The sequence below is a fragment of the Tamandua tetradactyla genome, chromosome 5 (assembly GCF_023851605.1).
Source record: "Tamandua tetradactyla isolate mTamTet1 chromosome 5, mTamTet1.pri, whole genome shotgun sequence".
Taxonomy (NCBI): domain Eukaryota; kingdom Metazoa; phylum Chordata; class Mammalia; order Pilosa; family Myrmecophagidae; genus Tamandua; species Tamandua tetradactyla.
Window position 1 is genome coordinate 4,417,187 of NC_135331.1, and position 22,864 is coordinate 4,440,050.

Consider the following 22,864-nt stretch of genomic DNA (forward strand, 5'->3'; position numbering starts at 1 on the left):
AGAAGAAACAGCTGCCTTTACAAAATGGGATTAGGATTAAAACATGGCTTTTCTAGGGTACATATATCATTTCAAACCAGCACAATAGCCATCATCAATACCCTACAAGATAGGAGAAGTTCCTCCGTGGGATGTTACGATGTAGACAGAAAATGTTCTCCTTTCAGGATGGAGGGAGCTGGGCGCCACATGAGAAATTGTCTTTCCTTCTCTCTTCCTACCTCACTGGAGTCTCCCAGAGCCACGGAGCTTCCTTCCCTGGCCTTGCTTTACCCTGCAGCGTACAGGTGAGCTGTGACAACACAGTCTATCTACTCTCTCTCTAATGCCATGTGACCTCTACAACCTGTCCCCAAATCCACCAGGAGTGAGAGCAAGTCCCGTGGCACGCTGAATCATGAGTGTGGGTGCATGTCTTCTGTTTCGGCCCCAAGCAAATTAATCAGCGGATGCCTCGTCTCGTGGCCTGGCACCCTCTGCCAGCTCCAGGTAAACCAGAGTAGGCCTCATGCCTGTGGAGCTCTAAGACGAGTGTGCCCTTCATGGTGTGCCAAAGCAGGAGGCGGGTGCTCAGCTGCTCACGCAAGCCTGGCGGTCCAGAATGTGGTGTGTCGGAGTCACAGAGCACAGGTGGCCGCTGAGTGGAGCTTTCGCCAGCTCCCGGGCCACTCTGCAGGGGCAGGAATGGACGGCCGGCCACCTCCTTGCACCAGAGCCTACCTGGTCACCTAGGGGCCATGGGAGCCAGGGAAGGCATGTGTCCACTTCCTCAGCTATAAAGCGAGCTGGCCCATGGCCAAAAGCCGACAAAAGGGGTCGGGAGGCTTCAGGGAGAGTCCCTTGAACTCCCATGCCTGCGCTCCCTCCCTGCTCACCACGCACAGGCTGCACAACCAGGGTTAGTTTCCAGATAAATATTTGAAAGAACAGAAAACAAACATGACAAAAAGAGCCAGGGTTTGACGGCCCTGCCCGTCACTTTTTCCTCTACCTTTTTTACTCCCTGGATAAAATGGCCTTAACTCTGCACTCAAGCCTGAGCCATTGTTTTTAAAATTGAGATATAATTCACATACCACTTAATTCAACCTCTTAGAGTGTACAGTGTGGTGTTTTTTTAGTATATTCCTAGGGTTGTGCGACCCTCGTGTCTACCCAATTCCACATTTTATGGCCCCTCAGGGAACCCTGTAACCATCCACAGTCACTCTGTGTTCCCTTTCCCCAGGCCTAATCTACATCCACAGAAGCAGAATCACACAATATGCAATCTTTTGGGTCTAAAGCAGAGTCATTTTTATCAGGGAAAAAAAAAGTGCAGGTAACTTCCCCGGTGTCTGAGAGTTGGCACGTGGGGCACATGCTGCGGTCCTGCCGACCTCCGCGTCCCCCAGGCCACCGCGCACCGCACTCTGGAACAGCCTGCCTCACCCTCACTGGCAGCTGCTTGGTGGCCCTGGTCCCCCTGCTGGTCCCCCCAGGCATCCACCTCTTGGCTTGACCATGCACTTGGAGAGGGGGTGTCACAGCTCACCGTGCAGACAGAGGAGTGCTCCGGAGAGGGCTGCTGAGAAGGCCTGGCAGCTGCCTGCCCACAGGACACACAAGCCCCCCACCGATGTTTGCCAAGCTGCCGTTCATAGGAAAGGGGCAGATTTACTATTTCCCTCCAATGTGCACCACTTACCACCGACCACTGCTCAAAGGACAGGCGCAGTCATAATTTCTAAATCCATAACAAAAATGAGGACTACATGACGGTCGCAAGCAGACTCAGCTGTAATTCCCGGCCCAGGATGCCTGACCGTTGTCCACTTCCGCGGGCATTCCCCAGGCATTCTAACCCCCGTGACACATACTGGAAGACCATCTCTGCGGTCGTGGTAACCTTCTGGAATAAAATGCGTCAGAATTTAAGAAGGGTTGTTCGCGACTCCACTGCAAGATAAACTGCACCTCCATGAGGCAGCTCCACCCAGTATTGCAGCCCACAGGTCACAGCACCCCCAAGTGGGGTGCAGCTCTCTGGGGTAAAGTCGTGAGGTCTGCCAGCAGTGACCTGAGCAAACGGAGGCACACATGGAGCCAAAGCACCTCCCCGTCACCACAATGTGCCAAACCCAGGTTGCCTCAACCAGCCCTTCCATGAGCTGATGCATGCTTGAGTTTAAGAACCACTGTGAGAGCTTTACCTTAGGATGATCCCCTGATGTGCAGAATTCAGGTAACAAGGATCTGGGATTTCAACCTAGTAGGTGTGCTGTGAACAGCCTCAGAAATTTGCAGAATGACACAGACTGCAGCGGGGTGAACGGAGGCCCCTAAGAAGTTATGTTCGCAGCCTGGACCCCAGGAAAATGGCCATTATTTGGTGAAAGGGCCTTTGAAGATATAATTAAGCCAAGGATCTTAAAAGGAGAGCATCCTGGTGGGCACTGAATCCCACAACAAGTGTCCTTAGCAGGGCACCTGGAGGACAGACAGAGCAGGGGAGGTGGTGTGGGAAGACGGAGACATCCAGAGTGACACCATACAAGCCAAGCAATGCCTGGGCCCCAGATGCCTCAAGCCTTTGGAGAGGCCTGGCCTGCTGACACCCTCACTTCTTACTCCAGGCCTCCTGAACCCTGAAAATAAACCACTGGGGTCTTTGAAAGTACACATTGGGGTGACTTGCTAGGGCAGCCCTAGGGCACGGAAACATGGGCTGGGCAGGGGTACAATGCAGACTCCTGACCCACAGCCATGAGGATGGGGTCACTGCGAGGTGCCATTTCATAGCCAAGGGTGCAGCATGAGAGTGTCCTGGGGAGTGGGAGCTTGGTACGCCTTCTCACCAGCAACCCAGGCTGAAGTTGTGGGACTCTGTCCTGGCTCCCTGTTCAGATCCCAGGTCCAGGTACCTAATTCCAACAGGGAGACCACCGCGGCCCAAAGTTCATAGCAGTGCTGCAACCTGACCACTGACGGGGCGGGCGCAGGGAGGGAGTCTGGGCAGCACCAAGCATCCAGCAGCCACGCAGGTGCACCACAGGTGTGAGTGCAACAAGGATGAGGAACAGTCAACGCAGCTATGCTAGTTTGAGGCTGTTGTGTATCCCAGAAAAGCCATCTTGTGGAAGCAGACTTACTGTTTGGGTGGGATCTTTTTTCTGAGGTTGTTTGCACAGAGATGAGACCCACCAATTGTGGGTGGGGCCTTTTGATTAGGTGGCTTCCATGGAGATGTGTGTCTGCCCAGTCAAGATGGGTCTTAATCTGCTTACTGGAGCCCTTTAAGAGGGAACCATTTGGGAGAGAGCTCAGACCCGACACAGACAGAGACGTCTGGAGGTGCAGAATGCCCGTGGGGGAAGCCATGTGAAACAAGAAGCCACAGGACCAGCAGACGTCAGCCTCGTGCTTTCGCAGCTGACAGACGTGTTCTGGACCCACTGGCCTTTCTTGAGTTAAGGTATCTTTCCCTGAATGCCTTAGTTTGGTCATTTTTATGGCCTTAGAATTGTCAAGTTGTTAGCTTAATAAATCCCCTTTATGATAGCCCACCCATTTCAGGTATATTGCATTTCAGCAGCTTTAGCAAACTAAAACAGCAGCCTTGCCCAAACTGCCCAGAATTGGCATGGGTCCCCTAGAAAGGAGAAGGCTCCAACTATAACCCCCTCCGAGTTCCAACACACAGCAGCCTGGAAAGGTTCAGAGGAGTCCTGCAATGGAGAACTCTGTCTTTCTTTGACTAAGTGGATGGTTCCAAAACTTGTGTGGTTATAAGGCTTTTTGGCCCAAGATCCTAACATCTCCCTAAGCGTGAGTTCATGGGGCGCAGACAGGGAGAAGTGGAGAAATCCTGGGGCCTTTTGGGAACCACCGAACAGGAAAAGAGGTGCGTGGCGTAAGCAACACGCTACAGCCATACATTCCTGCATAGCCCCCATCTCCAGACCAGACACAAGGGCGACCTTAGACTCGGCCAGAAGCTTGTTAAAGCCCCCAGTCCCATGCTCCTCCAGGTCAGCCTAAGACCTGGAGGAGCCTAGCAGCACCTTCCAGCCAATCCGTGTACCTATCATCCAAGAAGTGCCACAGCCTCTGAACAGAGAAATTTCCATCAGCATTACCCCAAACTATAATCAGGGACACTCAGACTGCTGCTTCCCACACCCAAACAAATGTTTCCAAATTTCCTAATTTAGTGACCCTGGAAATTTCATTTTTGATCATCCTTTCATTTTGGCTTTTATGTCAATCATGTTATTTGATGAACACTTTTAGAGTGCTTACTTCAGGCCAGACACCATATAAGCATTTTAAATATCAATTCACTCAATCATCAGCGTAGCCCTATCGAGTAGGAACTCATATTTCTCGTTTTACAAACGAGACTATGGTGGCACAGAGAAGTCAAGTAACTCGTCCATGGTCACACAGTGCAGAACGAGACGGGATGTTTACATCCCAGGCCATGTGGCCCCAGATTCTACATATGCAACCTCAAGGCTAAGCTGCTTCTCTCCCTAAAGCCTTCCTTCCATTTTTCAAGCCCCCTGGAAAACGCTTATTTCGTGTATCCATATCCCTTCCTCACTGCTATGCCCAGGGCCAAGGGCAGGGATCCACACCCTCTCATTTCCTTCAGAAAATGCAAGATCAAGATTCAGACCACGTCAGACATCCTACAAGCATCTCCTAGCAGCAGTCTGAGATTCCCAACCCCCCATGGTCCCTCGATCCCAGAGCCAAAAGGCAGGGAATGCCACACACACCTGGAAGAGAACTGGCAGCAAGTTGAGAGCCCTGAGTCTCAACTGGGGGGGGGGGGGGGGATTCTGTTCCTAGGGGAATTGGCCATGTCTGGAGACATACCTGATGGTCAGGGCTGAGAATTCGGGTACCACTGGCATCTGGTGGGGAGAGGCCAGGGGTGCTGCTCAGCGCCCCCATGAAGAGAACTACCTGGATGCAGTGTCAACAGTGCCTGACTGAGAAACCCTGGTTTAAGGATGTTTTTGGATCATCGTCTATTGCACAAATGAGTGAGCAAGGAAAAGATTCATGAGTTAGGGCAGGGGCCGGCCAACTATGGCCCATGGGTCAGATCCAGCCTGCTGCTTGTTTTCATAAATCAAGTTTTACTGGAACCACACCACACTCATTCCTTTCTGGACTGTCACTGTCTTTGCATTACAAGAGCAGAGCTGAGTAGTTACAGCAGAGACCTTTCAGATTGCCATGATGAAAATAATCCCTGTCCGGCCCTTTATAGAGAGAAAAAGGTCTGGCTTTTGATTAAGGGGTCCAACAAAATTTAAACACACTCCTCTTACACAGTAAGCTCATCTCCCCAGGGCCTGGGGTTCTTCCTGTGTGCTTAGCTGGATGCAGCTGGGGCTGCAGCAGGGGCTGACTGGCTCCTCAATGCGTATGGGATTGATCCATAGCTACTTTTATTCACTGGATTATTCCTTCCAAAGCAGCACTCACTGGAAAACTGGCTGGCCCAGACCAGGAGGGAGCACAAAAGCAGGTGATTACCAGGCCATTGGAAGATCCGCCGGCCACTGCCTGAGCTAAAGAACCAAAGAGAAATCCATTAAGCCAGGCTGAAAGCCGGCCCAGGGAACTAGAGGAGAATCAGAGACACGGTCAACGCCCACGGACTGTCCATCTCTCAGAGCCAGGCCACACCGGCGAGTCAGCTCACCCCTTTCTCCGCCTGGGTGGCAGACCTCCCTCTTCTCACTGCCTGGCAAAAAGGCAACCAGCGGGCACTGCCAGCCTGGCTTCCTGCTGGAACACATTTCACTCCAGCTTTTTAGATGCGAGCCCATGTAGGATATTACAAAATTTCTCAAATGGAGGTGCAAAGTCATTTGTGGGTTTTGGAATCAATTTAGTGGGTCTAAGCAGTCTTTATAAGTACTGGAGGAGAACAAATTTTAAAAACAGTTTATCACGCAAAGCAAGGTAAATATGTGCACTGATTTGCTACAGCTGCTGGAATGTAATAGGCCGGAAATGGACTGCCTTTTATAAGGGGAATTTATTATATTACAAGTTTACAGTCCTAAGGCCAGAACAATATCTGAACTCAGGCATCTAGAGAAAGATACTGTGACTCAAGAAACACCAATGTCTGTCACATGGGAAGGCACGTGACTGGGTCTGGGGGTCCTTGTTCCCGGTTTTGTTGCTTCCAGCTTCTGATGCCAGTGGTTTCCTCTCTAAGTGTCTGTAGGCCTTCACGTAGCTCCTCTGGGACACAACCCTGGGTTCTGGCTGGCTCAGCATCTCATGGGAAGGCACGAGGCAATGTCTGCTCCACTCGGCATCTCCAAATGTCCATGTCTAGGCATCTACTCTCTCTGTCAACATTCCAAGCATCTCCAAACATCCGTGTCTCTGTCAGCTCTGAAGCAAGTGTTCTCCAAACATCTGAATCTGAGGTGTCCCCCAAATGCCTCCCCTTTTAAAGGACTCTAGTCAACTAGTAAAGACCCACCTTGAATGGGTAGGGTCACATCTCCATCTAACCTAAAGGTTACATCCACAAGTGGGTGTGTAACATCTCCATGGAAAAATCCAATTAAAGTTTCCCACCCTAAACAATAGATCTGGCCATACGAGACTGGGTCAGGATTAAAACATGGCTTTTCCGGATCACCTAACAGTTTCAATATGGATCTGTGAATCTCAGCTTCAGCTTCAGATACACACACTCACACAGACACACAAGAACACGATCACAGTATTTGTGTTGTGCAGTCACACTTGTACGTGTGTTCTGAGTCACGCTGTAAAATGCACTTCTCTGGGTCATCACAAATGTTCCAAAGATATTTATATTAAGATAGGTTCTTCCATATAGTTTAAGCTGCTGAGAAAGATTAAGGAACTCAGACAAAAATATTTCTACCTCTTATCATGAAGCCATGGTAAATGGTTTCTTTTGCTTCCCCTGAGAGACTGATCTAACTCCATTCTAAGGTGTGTGCTTGCCCATGATGAAAGATTCAGTTCACTACGTTTCTAAGACCTAAGAACCTTGAGTAGCAGAGCTGGAAAGAGCCCTAGGGAAGATAAACTCTAACATTTCCTACACTTAGGCTGGTTAGCACTTTCATGAATTTTGTTAGAACTATGACCCATATCCAATTAATATGTTTAATTGATTTTTGAAAGTTTTGTCCTAAGTAAAAGCATCTCTGCAATCACAGATTTTTGTGATTTTGTTCTAATGCATACTGGACTAAATACATAAATTTAAAAACTATTCATGTGTCACTGAAAGGAAGTGGTACCTGTAATATATTTGGAGAAATCCTGACTTTGCTCAACCCTCGATTTATGCTCCTGAGTAGCAAAGAAATCTCTTTCTTTTTATTGCATGGGCAGGCACCAGGAATTGAACTTGGGTCTCAGACATGGCAGGCAAGAACTCTGCCTGCTGAGTCACCATGGCCCACCCAGTAATCTTTATTTAAAATATAAATTCGAGCCTTCCCCTACTCAATGGCTTCCCTATGCTCTTAGTAAAAGGCCCCAAATAGTTAGTCCGAGAAACCTGCGCTCACCGGTCCCCAGCTCCTTCCCAGCCCTGTCCCCTCACCTGGTTTCAGGCACTCCCTATAACTTGCCATCATTCATGCTACCTGCTCTAGCTTGCTAGCTGCCGGAATGCAATATACCAGGAACAGAATAGCTTTTTAAAAGGGGAATTTAATAAGTTGCAAGTTTACAATTCTAAGGCCAAGAAAATGTCTCAATTAAAACAAGTCTATAGAAATATCCAACTAAAGGCATCCAGGGAAAGATACCTTGGTTCAAGAAGGCTGATGAAGTTCAGGGTTTCTCTCTCAAGTGGAAGGGCACATGGTGAACACGGCGTCATCTGCTAGCTTTCTCTCCTGGCTTCCTGTTTCATGAAGCTCCCTGGGAGGCATTTTCCTTCTTCATCTCCAAAGGTCGCTGGTTGGTGGACTCTGCTTCTTGTGGCTATGTCATTCTGCTCTGTTCTCTCTGAATCTCCTTCATTCTTCAATATGTTTCCTCTTTTATAGGACTTCAGAAACTTATCAAAACCCACCCTAATGGGTGGAGACATGTCATCATCTAATCCAGCTTATCAACCACTCTTGATTAAATCACACCTCCAGGGAGATGATCTGATTACAGTTTCAAATACACAGTATTGAATAGGGACTGTTCTGCCTTTATGAAATGGGATTTTGATTAAAACATGGGCTTTCTAGGGTCCATATATCCTTTCAAACCAGCACCCTGCCCCAGGGCTGGCTCTTCTCTCTGGACCCCTTTCTCCGGGCCAGTTAAGGTCTCCTCGACCTTTAGCCCTGAACCAGTCCTGAACCATCACACACTTCCTGCCCTCCTCTGATTCCCTGGATAACCAGGTATTTCCATTAACTCCCAAGTAACGCTTTGCACAGTTCACATTTCACACTGTATCACAACCTGTATCCATGTATTTGTCTGGTTATCACATTCTGTCTTTCCCCTCCACTGGACCATAAGCCTTCTGAGGGCAGAGACTATCCCCAGGGCCTAACACCTAAGATGTTTTTTGAACAAACGAATGGACAGATGGAAGGATGTGCCCATTTTACAGATGGAGAACTGGAGAATTTTCCATAACTCGGCTAATCAATCAGAAGCAGAGTTTTAGAACTCAAGTCTCGATTTCTTTCTCCAGACTCTCCTACATGCCTCACTTTATGCACACACCTAAAAGCCATCCAGGCAAACAATCCAAGAGCACAGCAGCACCAGGGGTCCCTGCTCTCTTCAGCTGTGGCACGCCAGGGCCCAAGGTCCGAACCCAGCTCCTGCTGAGAAATTTCAGGGCCAACTGGGAGCAGGTTAGTTCCAGCTCATGGAATAAAAACAATAAATGAAATGACAAGAAAACAAAACAAAAATTTTAGCTAAATTTGCTCACAATCATCCATGACAATCAGCCTCTGATTAGCCACCTTGTTAAAATATAAATTAATTTAATTCAATCATTTAAGCAACAACCCACACCAGCATAGTCATTATCATCAAAGATGCTGTCACATTCGCTTTCCACAAAACGTGTCAATTTGGCATTTTGATTAAGAATATGAATTTCTGCTGGTGCAGGGAAGAAGATCTCCTGGCAGCTGCTGCTTTCCCATAGTTCTTCCAGACCACTAGCATCATTTCCCAAACAAAGCAATTAAGCGAAGAGGCCACCCAAACATACCGAGACTGTGAGGACGTGGGTATAAAGAGCTCCTAAGGAGGGCTTTCTTACCAGATCAGCAGTGAGCCTGAAGCATGCAAATCTGGATGCAGCCAGCTCCCAGTGGGGTCAGGATTCCCCAGGGCAGGTGGAAGAGGTCAATGCCATCACTTCCCATTGGAGGATCTAGACCGGCGCCTCTGCAGTCCTCTGCTCTGCACTGGCAGAATCTTCCCTTTGCTATGATATGAGCTCATTCGTTCTTCAAGTGCTGCCTCAAAGGCTGTGAAAGGGCTTCCCTGGCTCTGCAGCCTGCCTGGCCTGCTCCCTCCTGGGCACAGTGAGAGCTTTTCCTCACTCAACCTGAAGCCAGGGCCAGGGTTCCTGCAGCTGAACTCACGCAGGGCCAGGACAGGTCACCAGTGAGTGTGGCCATGCAGGCGTGGGAAGAGCCACCCGGAGGAGGCTCAGGTCCCCTAGGCTGCAGGTGCCCCACAGCTGCCGAGCGCTGGGAAGGTTCATAAGCAGTAGGAAGGCTGAGCTTTTAAATGAACTGTTTCAATGCTGGCCACTAAATCAATTTAAAAACATATCTATAAGTGAAAGAAACAGGTTTACAGCCCAAACCAAGCCCCGGGCTCCCGTTTTCACTTGCTATGCCATGGGCTTTTGCCCACAATGTACTTCTACCCACTGGAATCTCTGTCTCTTTCTTTGGGGCCCCAGCAGCACCCTTGTGTTGACCTCAGGGGCAGAGGCAGGAATGCAGTGAAATGAGCACTTTCACTGGGCCTAAGATTCAAGGGCGCACCAAACGCTCAGCTATCAAGATAACATTTTAATGCAGTACTCTTTTTAATCAAAATTAAAGCAAAAATGCCCACTAGGAACAAAATATCAACAATTTAAATACAGACAAGCTCAGCACAGTCCCTGGGAAGCAGACTCTCCTTCTCCCCAAGGTGAATGCTTCGCTCGCCTCACCCTCATCGCGGCCCTGCTCCTGAGATGACCCCTCGTCTTACCCATCCACGTGCTTTTTTCCACGGACGTTCATCCAACACCTGATGAATGCAGCACATGCTGCAGAGCTAGCAGCTGAAAAGACGCAGCGTGCATTTGGGTGGGGTTGTGCAGCCTACCTAAAGGTGGGCCCTTTGAAGGCCCACACGACAGCGAGCAGCAGTCTCACCCCATTACACAGCGAGCTAGAAAGCACCCCCATGCTGGTGTGAAACCATTATGGGCCCCAGAAAAGTCAGGTTCTCTTAAATCTGATTCCATCTGTGGGGGCAAAACTATGGTACAGTGGGACTTTTTATTAGATTTTTTTTTCCACAGAGATGTGCCCCACCCATTCAAGGTGAGGGTCTTATTTAGTTGAGTGGAGTCCTTAAAACAGCTCATGAGCGAGAGCTCAGAGCCAACACAGTGGGCAGAGGCAGATGTGTGGAGAAGCGTGAAGGCAGGCTGAAGCTCAGAAGAGGCCACTGGAACCAGAAGCTGAAAACAACGAGACCCAGGAGCAAGGGGCCAGCAGACGTGCTGTACCTTCCCAGCTGACTGGGGCCCTGGATGCCAGCAACCTTTCCTCAGAGAAGGTATCCTCCTGCTCATGTCTCAATCTGGACATTTTCATGGCTGCAGAACTGTAACTTGTAACCTAACAAATCTCCCATGTAAAAGCCGATGCAGCTCTGGTACGATGCATTCCGGGAGATTTAGCAAACCGAAACAGAGGGACAGACTCCAAGCCGCAGGAGGGCCAAGAGTTGGGCCCCGCGATGGGGATTTCCCCAGCTCGTAGCCCAGCGCTGGGCCTATCAAAGGTGCCAATCAACATGTGCTGGGCGAATAAATCCGCAGAGAACGACCAGGACCACGAGCAGCCAGAGGCATGTGGTTGAGTGGGGGTCGTCTGTACAGAAGATAAATGAATACCCAACACTGCCTTAGAATGGATAAGGGTGGTAAGGATTCTTACGCTGGAGGCTCACGGAATGCAGTCGCAGGAAGAACACCCTGGAAAGCTCATCTGGTGTCCCTCCCTCCTGCTTCTTTATCTGCGACTCTCTGAAAGCTGCCTTCTGTGCCCACTGACTCGCATGCAGGGCGCCCTTCCTGCCTGCTCCGGGGACGTGCCCCCTCCATGTGACGTAAAGCCTCAGGCTCCCTGCGTGTTGGAGCGTGTCCACCCTGGGCCTCATCGTCCCCTCGATCCAGTCTGCAGATAAGGGACGAGGACATGAGGAAGGCCCGAGGACACGAGGAAGGCCCGGGGACCCGGGCCAGCTGTGACATAGCACTTCCACTCACAGTGCTTTGAAGGCACCAGTGTTCATTACCCAGCCCACCTGGACGCAAGGGCATGAGGTATCCACTTCCAGGCACTACGGTAAACTACAGAAGGGGAAACCTGAATTCTTGGTGAACTAGTCTCTCTGCCTTCATTGTAGAAGCTGGAAGAAGGAATACTAACTTCCCCGGCTTCCACGGTATGCAGATAAGGCCACATGATTCAGTTCTGGTTGGTTATCTGTAAGCAGAAGTCTCCTGGAGACCTCTGGGCTAGCTTATGCTTTTCTGATAAAAAGGAACATCATGGCTAATGCTTGCACTTCTCCCTGTCTCCCGCCTTTGATACGGGCTTAGTGTCTGGAGCTGCAGCAGTCATCTTGTAACCACGAGGTGGTCACAGAAGCTAATCCAAAGCTTCACTGTGGTTGAGCTGTTCATCTCAGGCTACCCACTTTCAGATGCATTGTTTCATAAGAAAAGAAAACCACTCTTTGTTTCAGTCACTGGGATTGGGAATTGCACCACATGCAGCAAAAGCATTCCTAACTGATATACGCAATCTGAGGCAGCCATCTTCCTCCCTCTTCTTTGGCTTAGACATGTCTGAACCTGTGGACATTTTTGTTCACAAATACAAACTTAGGAACCTCTGTTAAGTTCCTAAATAAAACTAAAACTAAAAAAAACATATAAAACAAGAACAGGTAAGGGAGTTAGCATTTGCTTTCCTTCTGCGGGGAGAGCTACAATGTATGGCAAGGGCCTTTAGTGTTTTAACTTTAGCAGAACTTTTAGTTTTTAACATAAATATCTAGTTTTTATATAACATACTACAAACAATCCTACAAGCAATTGGGTGCAGAAAGAAATGCACCCAATTCAGGGGAAACAATGTGCGTTCAAATAGGGAAAAGGTACCCCAGAGTCAACTTTCTGCAGGGTTCTTTCAGCCCTTCTCTGACCTGCTGATGCTCCACCATCATCTGCTCTAAATTCCACTGCTCCAGTCTTCCTCTATGCATTATCACTGATCCTAAATGTTGCCCTTTTGGGATTTTGGAATGGAAGGAAGAGTCCTCAGGGGCTCCCAGTGAGTGACATCTTCACTTGAGAAGCTTCATCTCTCCGTGGGAGCCACGCAGCCTCCCATGTGCTGGGCAGTGAGGAGGGGGCTGTAGGAACAAGGGGGACAGGAGGGGACCTGGTGCCTGCGACCCACTGAAAGAGGTCACACCCCATTCCCGAGGCAGGGAAGGGCGCCCGGAAAACCGGCAGCTGGTAGGCAATGGGAAGCTTCTGTGGAGTGTTACACAAAGGACTCAACATTTTATAATTTATGTTCTATAAAAGTCACTCCAGCTGCCTTGAGGAGGCCTCTAAGAGGGACCGGGGAGCTCGCTTACTCAGGCGGAGAAGGCTGTTTGTCTCCCATTCCTACCGGGTTCCCCTTTGTGGGAGAGCAATGGCAGCAGGGGTGTATGGGCGATGAGTGAAAGTCTTGCAGGACTTATGTGGTTTGAGGGGAAAGGAGAGACCCACAAGGACATATCAAGGGCAAGGCCAGATTTACAAGACAGGGGCTTGGGGAGAGCTTATAAACCACACATGCCCCTAAAAGGACGACACACAGAATCCTTATTGTGCGCCTGCCTGCCTCTCTGTTGCTTTCTACACTCCAGTCTCTGTCATCTCTCTGTCCTTCCAATATGCCAAGCTGGCCCTACCTCAGGGCCTTTGCACTACCCAGGACACAATTCCTTCAGATTTTCCCATGGTGGATTCCCCACACCCTTCGTCATTTAGATTCTGCTCAAATATAATCTGCACAGGAAGAATAACAACTGAAAACCACCAAACCAACACTTTCCACAACAGCACATATTTAATGCCCTTCAGTACAGCTATTGGCACCTGAAATAATCTGATGTACTTTTTGGCTTATTCCTTGTCCACTACCCATGGGATGGGAGCTCCAGACAGAAAGGACCCTTGGATTGTCTTACTCACAGCCATGCCATAAGGACACCGAGCACAGAGTAGGTGCTCAAAAACACCCTGCTGAGTAATAAACAAGCCTTATCTAATTATGAGGGGTACTTTGCTTCTGAATAAACCACTGTGCTGAGTTTTACTTTTATAAACATATTTACAAAGGGGCAGCTCTTTGTCCAGAGCATCCGGGAGGGAAGACTGCAGAATGAAGAAGCCTCCTGCCACGTGCTGAACACACAACGCAGGCACTGACCACGTGAGAGTGGATTGCATTTGCCCTTTGATGGAGCACTTAAGAGGCTGCAAAACTACCTGAGTGCAGAATGCGGTGTCATTCAAACTGCAGTGAACGATCTGCCTGAGCAGCACTGTTATGTGTGGGTCCTGAGCCAGGAACTACACTACTCCGAAGGAAGGCATTAGAACGATGAGGCTCGGGAAATGCAGCAGAGCAAAGGAGGAAACTTCTTCTGGGGGCTCTGGTGGGGAGTGACGAGCCATCAGAACACACAGCATCTTTGAGTAGGTTACAAAAAAGGATCTTCCTGGGACAGACAACAGCTCCAGGGGCTCCCAGATTTCAGTCCCATCACCCCACAGTGGAGCAGTGAGCCACCTGAACTACTGTGCCCAGCAGTCCTGCACTGGGAACAAGTGTCCTGAAATGAATTTCAACGAAGACTTGGCTCCACTTTTCAGGGGTCTCAAATTTGCAGTCTCAGCTCAAATTCAATTCCCATACCTTCATCTGGACTTATATGATCTAAACAGCGACCTACACAGTTTTAAAATAACTCAAAGTGCTTTAAGATGTCCTTCAAGGGGGCACCTGTTAGCTCTTCAATTGTCCCTGGTTCCCACTTTTCCTCTCAGGTAATTATCGCTCTGCCTAGAGCACAACCCTATATTCCTTGTCCACTTACTTGTGTGACCTGACTGATGAGAATCAGAACAGGCAGGAAAAGATTTAAAAATGCCAACTGGCTCTTTTCCCTCCTCCTACTCAACAACTGCCACGGGGAAACCTTCTGAAGGGAAAGTTACACACAGAGAAGATAAATGGATTTTTAATGTGGGTCACTTGCAAGGTGCTGGGTCACTGGTAGACCTGTGTTATTCTTATTTTTTTTTCAAATATGCCTTCATTAACTCTCTTTAAAAATATATAGTACAAAGCAGTCCCAGACTTTTGATGACCAGGCTCGCTCTCCTTAGGTAGTCATTTTCAAATTAAGTAATCACCACGGGCTAGAGCCTTCAGGTACCTGCAACCACCCCTGGCCTGCTGCTCATTTTTTCTGGTAAAGTCTCCATCAAATGTGCCCCCCAGAGAGTTGCTAGGCAGCAAAAAGCTCCAGTTGCAAGAACCCAAACTTCCTGATGACAGAATACACTCAGAATGGGGTCAGGGGAGCTGCCCTGATCAAGGAAGAGGCAGGTTAAAAACAGCAGCTCCTCCCTTGGAAGTTTACTTGAGTTGGCAGTTCCTGCTGCTTTGGCTGGCTCACCACTTATTCTCTCTTGTGCCGCTGACGACGAGTATGCTCTTTTGGGCAGCCATCTCCTCCTGTGCCCTGGAGGTAGGCTCATGACTCAAGCCAGGCCAAGTAGATGCAACGCATAAATTCGTTCAGGGACAGCCATGTGAGCCAATCTGGACCCAGGACTTTGGTTCCCACAACTGGACTAGCCAAGCTGCAAAGATACTGATGTGGCTTTCCTAGCGCCACCTTGCTCCCCTATTTGGAGGGGGTGTCTGAGAAAGAAGCCTTCCGAGAGGAAGGCGGGGACAAAAATGAACATAAAGATCGCTAGCATCCCACTGACACGGCGTTTGGTGCTGGATCCAGCCATGCCTGAAGCATGGTTCACTTTTGAATTTCTTAGCTACATGAGCCACTGATGCCCTTTTATCTTTTCTTTCAGCCAACTGGATTTGTGCTTCCATCACTTAAAACTGAGAGACTTCTGACTATTTTTAGAACCCCAAGCAGTTCTCTGTGATCAGAATTCACTGGGAAATCCTGAGTCAGTGACTCACCAATTTGTTGACAACTAATATGGATCCTGATGCCTACTTAATCTCCACTCCAGACTCTATTTATAACATCTGACATTTGACACTTAAACGTGCCATGGCCCCTCAAAATCAAAGCTTACAACAGAATTCTTTACCTTTCCCTTAAAACCTAGTCTTTCATCCAGTTTTCTTATTCAATCAATGATACCACCGTCACCTAGGCCAGAAATTTAAGAGTCCCTTCCCCTCCACTCTCTAACCTTACCTTCCTACGACCCCCACTCAGAAGGTCCACTTTCTAAATCTCTCAAATCCAGGCCCTCCTCTCTAGCCCAGCTGCAGTGACCTAGCTCAGGCAGTGACAATGCCTCTTCAGGAATGTCAGCCTCCTAAACAGGCACCCTTCCACCCTTCCTCCACACTGCTGCTGGGGGGACCTGGCGGAAATTCACTTTTAATCATAGCATGCCCTTGCTTTGAACCCCTGCGCCACAGACATCTCACAGAATAATCTTCCATTTCTTCTATACTCGTTGAACTCCTAATTTTTATTTGGGCACATGGGCACATGTTGAATGTGGACCAAAGACTGCATTTCCCAGCCCCCTGCAGTGAGGTGGGGCCACGTGTCCACCTTTCGGCCAGTGAGACGTGAGCAGATGGAGTAAGTGGAATCTCTAGCAGAGTTGTTCAGTCCCGCTTACCCTGCACCGTCTCCTCCCAAGTCCACACCCCGTGATGTGATGTTGGTGGCCTGAGGCTGGCTGGGGTGTGGGTATTTACACCACGGAAATTAGCAAAAGAGCAATCGGTTCTTCCCCCTGAGAGCCAGTCCTTAAGCATCCCCCAGCACGTCACTGCTTTGGAGCAAGGGGTGGGCCCTAACTCTCCCCACTTCTCCTTCTCCCCACTGGGTGGAACTAGGGTACGGTGGTAGCCACTGATGATAAATAATAATAGTGAAAGTCTAGATTTTATAAAGTCTGTACTTCTGAGTTCCCAGGAAACAAGATTTGGCAACTCCTACTCTCGCGTGGGCAACAATCCTAAACAAGGACTCTGGTCCACACTCTGAATTCAGGTCCTAACTAGCCATGTGACCTGGGGAGAATACTAACATCCTCTGGGCTCGGGTCCCTGCAGCTGGGAAACGGGGAGACCGATGGAATCCGCAGAATGCCCTCCTCAGTCCCATCGCTCCCTGTTTCCTTATACTTCACACTCCTCACTTGCTTTAAGGCTTCCTGTCTGGTCTTTAAAGACTCTGTTTTGACCTTGTGCTGCCCTTGGCCAGGCAGGCCTCTGTCTCCACCTGTGAAGTGGGGTGACTTCCCTTTGGGTGCAGTTGCTGCACTGTGTGGTAATGGGCGATTTTCTCACCCTTCTCGTTACCAGGCTGGACTGCCCTTGGGAGGGCTGGTGTCCTGTTCTAGAAATTTTCCTGGCATCGTCACAGGCTGCGGAATGGAGTGGCCCTCACGCGGTGCCGGCTGTGCACCCAGCAGATTGCTTGGTTTTTCCTCTTAACACACAAACGATGGCGGCAACAGAACTGCTCGGACGTTAAGTAAGAACCATCCTCTAGCTCCCCCCGTGCTGTCAGTCAAACCTCTGCTTACCCCTCACGGGAGGAACGTAACCTCTGCATCTCAGCTGCCAAGTTGGGAAGTGTGGAGCTATTTCTTAGATTTGTGGCAAGAGTTAAATAAAATGTACACCACTACCCATAAGTAGAAAGGCCAAAATAAAATGACTAACAATGGCACGTTTTGGTGGGAATGGGACGCAATCAGAATGCTCACATATTGCAGGCAGGAGTATAAACTGGGTAACCACTTTGGAAAACTCATCTGGCAGTTTCTTAAAAAGCTAAATATAGATTTATCCCATGACCCAGCAGTGTCATTCCCAGAGAAACGAAGACATACGGCTAAACCAAAACGTGCATACAAATACGCACAGCAGCTTTCCTCCTAACAGCACAGCCCGGGGGGAACCCCGACGCCCCTCTGCAGACGGGCGGATGAACGAATCGTGGTCCGCTCCTTCCACAGATCACAGCAGAGCAACTGGGAGGCATGAAGCCCTAACACCGGCATCGACACATGCGTCTCAAAACATGCTGAGCTAAAGAAGCCAGATCACATAGTACATCATCTGTTTTCCCATCTCATGACATTAAAGAACAGGCAAAACTAAATTATGGTGGTAAGAACTAAACTATGGGGACAGAAATGAGAACAGTGGTTGCTCTGGTCTGGGGGCAGCAAGGGGACTGGGAAGGAACACAAGGAAACTCTCCGGGGTGAGGAAACTTCCATATCTTGAGAGAGGTGTCGATTACATGAATGTATACATTTGTCAACAGTAATCAAACCACAGAGCTCAGATCTGTGCCTATTAACACATATAAATTGTAAATTATGCATATGTAAAAATACAAAAGAAACTATGAACCAAAAAATTTACAAGACTACCTGTCAATTTCAGGAAGAATAAGAAAGAACAAGAAAAGGGATTGAGGGGGTAAAAAGGAAAGAAAAAAATTCTATGCAAATCAAACAAACATGTCTGGAAACTTGATTGAACCTGACATTTGTGGCTTTGGGGTCACCTGGCCTGTGTGTGCTGCCAAGATTCTAGCGTTACCTGAACCCAAGAGAGCTGGTCCCTGAAATGGTGCATGTGACATGCAGTCTGCTGCTCCCCCTCTCCCTCAGCAGACATAAACTGTCAGTGCACTCTCTTCCCTTGTACAAGTGCTTCAGACCTCAGAATCTTTCTCAACACATCATTCAGGGCACTCAGTGCAAACAGATCAAGGCTGACATATTTGCCATGCAGATCAGAAACATAGGCTCCACGAGTACAAGGCGGATCATCTCATCATGTTGGCTGAACTGGTACTGGGACACACATCCTCGCCCTGATGCTGCGGCCAGAATAGGAGCCGAGATGGGTGGCCTGCTTCCCACAGCCCCCCCACCCCCACCCGACAGTCAGCACCTACTGCCAGACCCCAGCCTCTGCTGATGAGGTCTTTGTCTCCTTAGCTTGCACCATCCAGGGCTGTGATTGCAACCCGATAATTATAAGCACCAATAAAACAGAGGTCATGTTTACTCATTAACCTCAGAGAAAGATCTTTTATTTCTACTTTGCCGATTAAAATGACATGATGATGGAAAATTTGTTTCACCTAGCAATGTAATTAAGCAGCAGAGTTTCATGTAAAAGTTGACATTCACAAACCTATCTCAAAGCCGGAATATTGTTTCTCCTGCAATGAATGACATATCTGTTCTGAGCTTTCTGACGGTCCCATTTTCTGGTTCCCTGGTAATTCTGAGGCACCAAAGTGTAACCTCCATAGGAAAGAGCACAGCAGCTTCCCCATCCTGAACCTACTGTTAACGTGACCTAAGAGGAGGTGGCTGAACCACAAAGCTTCTGTTTCTTTGCTTCCCTTGCTTCTGGTATTAACTGTCGACATCCTGCATCAAGTATCTGGGCCTGGCTGCATCCAGGCAGCATGCCTTGTCACTGTAGATGTGCCTAATCAGATTTGACAGCCATGATTCATCTACTGTGCAGCTCTTTCCTTCAAGCCATATGTATGCCTAAGACTCATTTCGTCTCAGGCTTCCATGGAGTACCAAAAATGAAGATTTCCCTGGCATTCTATAGTTATCAGAGAGCAGTGTGGAGGGAAAGAAAGAAATCAAAAAAGACTTTTTTTTTTTAAGGCACATAAGTCAAGCATGCACCAGAAGCTGGGGTGCATTCGATGATCTGTTTGCATACAAGCCTCTTCTTGACTTTATCTGTCAATTGTTGGTTTTATTATCCTGTTTGGAGTTGGATTGGGCACGAGATAGGAAAGGAAAGACAAAGTTCCAACACTCACTTGGGCCGTTTACCCTTAAGGAAAAGCCATCAAGTTCTCATTTTCCCTCCTTTTCTCTTAACCAACACTGCAATGCCAGCACAAGATGTGCGAATTTAAAAACAAGCTCCACCGACAAGCGTCGGAAAACTTTTTTTGGTAGAGACAGGTACGGAGTATTTCACCCTTTGCAGATCAAGAAGCAAAATTGAGACTATTTTGTAGGTACCTCTAGATCCATGTAAATAAGAAAGAAACCAACGTCCGCCCAGTTTTTACGGCTCTGTCAAGTCGTGGCCCGGGTGGCGCAGTTGGCAAGACGGAAACCCTGAAGACCCCTCACGACCCCTCCCCTCCGCAAAAGTCACCTCAGAAAAGACGGGACAGAATGGGCATGGCAGGCACCAGAACGAGGGTGTCTAAATGTGAATTTCATATAATTATCAAGGGTCCTGAAGCACTCTTCTTCTGTTTTATTTTTACCCACCTGGTAAGAGGATACAGCCCATGCCCCAGCGGGCCTCGCAGAAAGACGGATGGAAATCAAGCTCCCGGATTCGCCACTTTCACCTCCACGAGGGGTGCCCCAAGGACGCAGGGGCACCTTTGTCTGGCTGGTTATTTAACCTTCCACTACAGAGAACTCCGTCCAACGCGCCATTTACCTTGATCTTCCTCCACGCTGCGCCGGAAGCAGGGCAGGGAGCAGGCGGAAGGAGGCCCAGGCTGCTCCGGAAGCAGGGCAGGGAGCAGGCGGAAGGAGGCCCAGAATGCACCGGAAGCAGGGCAGGGAGCAGGCGGAAGGAGGCCCAGGCTGCGCCGGAAGCAGGGCAGGGAGCAGGCGGAAGGAGGCCCAGGCTGCGCCGGAAGCAGGGCAGGGAGCAGGCGGAAGGAGGCCCAGGCTGCTCCGGAAGCAGGGCAGGGAGCAGGCGGAAGGAGGCCCAGGCTGCGCCGGAAGCAGGGCAGGGAGCAGGCGGAAGGAGGCCCAGGCTGCGCCGGAAGCAGGGCAGGGAGCAGGCGGAAGGAGGCCCAGAATGCACTGGAAGCCAGCGGGGAAGGAGGCGGAAGGAGGCTCAGGCTGCGCCAGAAGCCGGGCGGAGGGAGGCCCACCTCCATCCGTAGGGAGCCCACGGCCCAGGGCAAGGGCGGTCGTGAAGCTTGCGCTGTAAGTTCCTGGAAGGGGACCCTGCTTTGCAAGGCGCACCTAGTCCAGCTCAGAAGTCACTTCCGCACAAACCATTCCAGTGAACCACCCCATACAGGAAAGGAGAGCCCGAGTGCCAAAACAGGTGCAGTGATCACGAGAGCCCGAGATGAAGGGGCGGCTGAACGGGGCGTCAGGGGTCAGCACGCACGGGCCGATAAGTCTGGGGAGGCTGTTCGGAGGGGATGCCCGTGTTTGGTGTGCCTTTGCAATTGTGGGGTGTCACCCTTCCCTCCTCCCCAGCTATTGCTCAGTGCCCCCAATCGCACAGCCTCCTGCTGACAGGTGAAGACTTCCTTTGCTGATGGAGCAGCCTGCCTAAGTATCTCGTGGTACAAAAAGGCTTTATTTTACAACCTGGCATTCCTAAGTAGGAACAAGTAACTAAACACCAAGAACCAGAGAGGAACCATCAGGTCTGACCGCCAGGCTGAGTCCCCTTTCCTGTCATATGTGGCGAGGATCTTACAAGTTTATTTATTCATTTTGGTTTAGATTTCATTTAGACCAAGTGCACCACCTCCTTCTTGTGAATTATGCAATTGTCAGAAGGTGAAAAAAATAAAAACTCTGGTTTTCCCTTTTACATTAATTACAGACCATGTTTTGACTAGAGAACAGTTTTCCTTTAATTACCGTGACCTAGCGAAAATACATATTTTCCAGAACTATCATTTAATCCTATGGAGACATGCCTGAAAAACTATTATCCAAATAAGGTTTTATATCCAAAAAGCTCCAGGCTTTCTACAAAGAACATGGATAAGTATGAAAAGGACTTGTGGGCATTTTAAAACATCAAAGCAGAACAGAAAAGAGGGAAGATGGAAAGATAAACTGAAATGGATTTGGAAGAAGGAAAAAACGAAGACAGAGTTACAGTATATCCATAACGAAAAGAATACAGTATTTTCAAATAACAGCCTCCCCCTTATACAAAGTCCACAAATGTGAGGTAGGTAGAATCAGCCCTGAGACTGTGAGGCCAGTCACCAGAGACCCCCAACCAAGGAGACCAGAGCACTTAGTAAGACTCAGTTGACCTTCTTTTCTCTTTTACTAATGTCAGAGGATTTAACTATTCAAGTATGTTCACCAAGATGATTGTGACATACCCAATGCAACCTGGTTTGAAATGTGTTACCTGAAAAGACTTCTAGCATAATGGCTTCAGAGTTGGTCATTCCAGAAGCTTAGTGAATTATCAAGCACTCTGGCCCCTGCCATTGACACCCTTTGGCTTCCATCTTTGAGCTGGTGAAAAAATGGCTGCTGAATTCCAGGTGTCAGCCAGACACAACAACATCTAGAGGACATTTTCTCAAGTGACCCATGCTTCCTGAATCAATTGGTAGTGAAGGGAATGGGATTATCTTTAGACCAGCTGTGGCAGTTTTAAGACAGGGCTGCAAATTCTCTGACACTTTCCTTATCAAAAGAGGAGTACATACTCTCCCAGTGAAGCTGGGTAGGCTTGTAATTGCTTCAACCAATAGAGTGGCAGAAAGGATGTGTGCGAATTCCAAGGTGAGCACAGCAAAGGACATCTTGGAATGCTTGATCTGTGGGAAATCAACTTCCCTGTAAGAAGTCTGACCACCTTGAGGCCTCCATGTTGGAGGGCCACTTGAAGGGCTGCTGCCAACAATCCCAAATGAGCGTCCAGAGAACAGGGGGCACCAACTGTCAGCCATGGGAGTGCCCCATCTTGGATGGCAGGCTCACATACCTTGAGCTTCTGCCATCATCTCTGCAACCTCAGGAGAGACCCCAAGTGAGACCTGCCCAGATGGGCCCTGCCCCACAAGATCACAAGCAAAGCACAAAGCGATGTTTTAGGCTTCCAAGGGTCTGAGCAATTTGCGGGCAGCAGGGCAGTATAACCAGAGCACAGGTCATTTCAACTTCCAGAGCTGGGGGTGGACTGACTTCCCAGCAGGCTTGCAGATGGGCAAGGAGGGATGAGTGCATGAACCTGAACTGAACCGAGTTAAGGAGGAGAAAACGGACAAATTCAAGGTGTAGACCTCCCATGACTTAGTATGTACAAAGCATTAACATAGTGGCTAGAAAATAGTGAGGACGTGACAAACAACAGTCATTACTGTTATCATTCTACACGTAAACATATTTAAGGATTTCTCATAAACCTTCCCAAACAGTTCACAAGGAAAATTTGGTTATCTTGTCTAATTCCTTGCTGACCTACATGGGAAAAACATGGAGAGGCAAAGACAAATAAAT

General features: G+C 48.9%; 1 protein-coding gene and 1 long non-coding RNA gene across 4 annotated transcripts in view; one reads left to right on the top strand and one right to left on the bottom strand.

Annotated features, from left to right (window-relative positions):
* LOC143683487 (uncharacterized) overlaps nt 1–17,935 on the top strand; it is a 38,665-nt gene extending 20,730 nt beyond the window's left edge. For all 3 annotated transcript variants that reach the window (XR_013175458.1, XR_013175461.1, XR_013175462.1), the window contains 2 exons: nt 16,926–17,097; nt 17,511–17,935. This is a non-coding gene — a long non-coding RNA (uncharacterized LOC143683487). The remainder of the gene's footprint in view (nt 1–16,925; nt 17,098–17,510) is intronic.
* TMEM132C (transmembrane protein 132C) overlaps nt 1–22,864 on the bottom strand; it is a 404,239-nt gene that overhangs the window by 213,675 nt on the left and 167,700 nt on the right. The window lies entirely within an intron of this gene.